Source organism: Enoplosus armatus, chromosome 5 (genome assembly GCF_043641665.1).
Source record: "Enoplosus armatus isolate fEnoArm2 chromosome 5, fEnoArm2.hap1, whole genome shotgun sequence".
Taxonomy (NCBI): domain Eukaryota; kingdom Metazoa; phylum Chordata; class Actinopteri; order Centrarchiformes; family Enoplosidae; genus Enoplosus; species Enoplosus armatus.
Window position 1 is genome coordinate 15,689,011 of NC_092184.1, and position 4,273 is coordinate 15,693,283.

Sequence of the window (4,273 nt, forward strand, 5' to 3'; positions counted from 1 at the left end):
AGCTTTAACCCTTACACAAATACCGTCATCTCCACACTCTTGCTCACACTACTCTTACACACTACCATTTTATCCCAACCCAACTCTCATACTCCTGATTCCTCAGTTTACTATACTCATAGTTGATAGACTTGAAAATCAAGGCAATTGAATTACATTCTCATCTAAAGGAATATGAGTGCTGGTGCTTGCTAACATTAATCAGGCAATGCCTATGTAAAGCACAGGCTTACAGAGGCTCCAGACCAGGAACCCAAGGTTTTGGAGGGCTCCACAGAAAGGAGAAATAGATGTGCACAGCCCTCCCTGCAAATTCAGTATGATGGGGTTGTTTGCCTGGCCATGTGTCCTGGATAGTGTGGCACTACTGTTGCTGCCATTTAACGGGCCAAAAAATGATTTACTCCTCCAGTAAAGCTTCCTGTTAGATGCTAGTAAATAGAAGTGAATATGGCACATTTGTTTGTGGGCTTAAATCAATAAAACAAAAGGGATTTAATTTTGTTGTCTGAGCTACAGAATACTGGAAAAAAAACTGAGCTCGATATAGCTCCTTTGATAAAAGAAACAGGGTCATTAATGCTTACAGAATAGAGTTCAGGGATTTCATGTACAGGGTACGCTTACACTGAAGAGCAGCTACTCAGCTCATCTCTGTTATGAAAGGAGACTGGAGGGAAAGTGAAACTAATACTTCATGAATGAAGTGTATGCCACAGCTAGTCAGAAAAACCCCCAGTGTTTTTTTTTATAAGTGGAAAGCATTGGATAATCTGTCTAATAAATGTTCTATTGGAGACTTTGCTGTGCAACGCAGCTGGTTGTGTTTGGAGTCCATACTAATTCAGACACTCAGCACGCTAGATGATGCACAGCACTCTCTTCTTGAACATGGTGTAAATTATGCACAGCATCTCGTGGGGAAATTTGGGAACAGGGGCCATAATTAACCACAGGGCTGCAGAATGAGTTTTAGGGTACATATTTCGCAATGCGAAGCTGTGCAAATTGGAATTATTACAGGACTGGAAGGCTGGAGTGAAATTTGTGGCGCCTTTGAGGATTATGGTGGATGATCAAACATAAGTTCTTTATTGCCTTGACCATTCTCCGTGAATTTCCAACTTTAAACATTAGGTATTATTGGTAATTTGTGTAAAATTGTGGCTTTGTTGGGGGTATCAATCAACAGAATATGATTGTTTAAGCGGTGACATCCTTATATATTAAGCTGGTTTGAATATGTGATCCGAATTTCTCAAAGGTTTGATTTCCTCTGCTGCACTGTTTTAAAGGATAGGTTTAGATTTCTATGCCGCCGCGCTGGTGATAGCTGTGGCCGGAGGCATTATGTTTTTGGGTTTGTCCGTCCGTCCATCCATCCCATTCTCGTGAATGCGATATCTCAGAAACGCCTTGAAGGAATTTTTTCAAATTTGGCACAAACGTCCTCTTGGACTCAAAGAAGAACTGATTAGAATTTGGTTGTCATGGTCACTGGGACCTCATAAAACACATTTTTGGCCATAACTCAAGAATTGATGACCATATGTCACAGTTGGTTGGACAATGGGTTGGTGACACTCACTTTTGATTCAAAGGTCAAAGGTCACTGTGTCCTCATAATGACCTTGACAACATGTTTTTGGCCGTAACTTCTTGATTCAGTAATTATGTCACAATTTCACAGAGATGTTTAATATGATACAATGATGAAGTTATGACATTTTTTTTACCCAAAAGGTCAAAGGTCAACCTCACTGTGACATCACAATGCCCCGGAAAAACACTTTTTTGGCCATTATTCAACACCATAACTCAGGAACAGAAGGGGAGATTGTGACCAGATTTCACAGCTAATACAAAGTTAATGTAAATTAGCAAACTGGCGCCCTTACTGTCACGGCGCTACTTCTTTAACTTTTAGGCCACCACTACCCCTCGCAACTGACACCCCTTCCACTACTGTACAATTTCCCCCCGGGGATCAATAAAGTATTTCTGATTCTGAACTGTTATACTCACTTCATAATTGGTAACTGCCGATAATCAAATAGTGTCTGATCTCATTACTGAATGTGACCATTTAAGAGTGCTGCAGACAGTTCCCATGTAGTGCCACAGCTCCAGTGTGTACAGTTCTGACCAGATAACTTTCCAAGCTTGTTAGATTGACCATACAGTGTATTCAGTCGGTTAAGAGTAAACTAGGGGCTGGGTTCTCAAAACAGCTTACCATATGATAGAAGGAATGCAAGTTTGTTAAGCAATTAATTAACCTAATGAGTAGTTATACAACTTATCATTTTAATGGCCAAACATTGCTTTGACCAGTAAATGTACAGGACCTGTGGTATGATGTGCCTGAGAATAATGCTTATCTAATTCGTTTGGCGGCTGTTTAGATCATTACACCGGAGAGTAGCTTGCAAACAGCAATGATCTGGAAGAGTCATCAGGTAAATTGACAGCATCAAAGAATGCTACAGTGTATGGCATGTAGTTTATGTTCAGGTTGGTCAAATTTACAAGAAGAGGTCTGATTGTTAGTTGCTTTTTAGTGTGTTTTTTAGTCTTTTGCTGCATCTGTGTTTTGCGAAGCAGTCCCTCATGCAAAATCAATCATTTAGCAGACCAAGCTCTTATAAAGTTCAAAATACAATTTATAAGCCTACTGTGCAGTATATTATACTGTAGGAATATACTCAATATTAAATGTTTTATCACTCTCTATTATATATATATATAGGCTAAAGAACAACGCTGTTATTAGTTATAATCATAAAGGATTTTAACATAAAAAACCCTATGTGCAGTAGATCTACTGTATTTTCAACTGATATGGTGTTAGTCTTGCAACACGCATTTTTCCTTAATTGAGGTTTTTCAATGTAGTAGCTTCAAACCATACATCAAACACTTTTTAGTATATTTACTGCATAGTAAGAGCCTATACTTACTATATGCCTATACAGATGAAACGTGTGGCCTTCTCTCCCAAACAAACATAACCATTATAATGGTCAGCAACAACGTTAGCGTAAATGTATACATTTAAAAGACAGTACTGCCAAGAACTTGGAGGGTGATCAATTTGGGGCTTGTGGAATTGTCATTGGAGCTTAATGTATGTGTTAAAAACTGTATTTAGATACACTTGTACATTACATGCGTGTACTATTGTAGTGATACTCTACACTGTGGCATTGGAGTGCTGGGGTTTTATCTGATGTGATCTCACTCTAGGTAAACATCCGACCTGGCATGCAATTTTTAGCAGCTGCACAAGGAATGTAATGACTTTTCAACAGTACATACACTGCCTACAGAGCAGGCTTATGTGCTTTCATGACCAATCTTAGATGGACAGTTTTATATTGTCAAAAAGGCATTAAGGGGGTGAAGGAATGTTTTAAAATGGGCAAAAAAGTGTATGAATTAGCCATCCCAACATAAGTACTGAAGATCTAAAAATTGTCCCCCAACCCCCTGAACCTGAAGTATTTTTGGGGGGACCATTTGTTGACTGTGCAACCAATAATCAACTGCAACCACTCAACTGTGTATCTATGAGGTAATGTTGTATTAGCATATTTTCCTCCCTTACAACAGGATACATAATGTTGTAAAACAAAGCAGTGAAGTAAGATAAGACTAATTGTATTGTCCAGTATACATAAAGACTTTAATATGTACTTTTTCTTTGCTCCACGTTAGAGTGCCTGAAGAACTTGTTTTGTCTGTGACCAGCACAACACAGTTTGTCTACCTGTGTGGTCAGAATATGTTAGGCAAAACAGCTGCTCCTGTTATTCATTGTGCTTTGCTGTCTTTGTTTTAAGCAATCTTCTCCAAACCTCTTGTGTGCTCTTTCATATGACTCCATCTTTCTGTTTTGTTCCTCTCTTTATGTGTAATTGGTTTTCATCTCATAAGTGAATAATGGCTGACCCACTTTGTGTTGCACAGACAGTGGCTTTTTGTTCAGCACACGAAGAGTCATGCACAGACATCTTACAGCTGCAACACCTGAAATATTTTTCCATTTCATGTAGATTAATACTCTGTCAATGAAAGGTGCTATCAAAGTGTAGGTGTTGTTAAGAGATAGTTTGAGATAGTTATATGTTGTAAATGCAGTTATTTAATTGTGAAGTAGTAGCTCTTTTGTTTGTCGAGTATCATTTAGAGGTTTTGACTCGAGCTTATTGTGGATTGTTTTACTTGGTATTTAACTGCAACAAGCCAATGTTGTGGCTTTTGTAAACATACC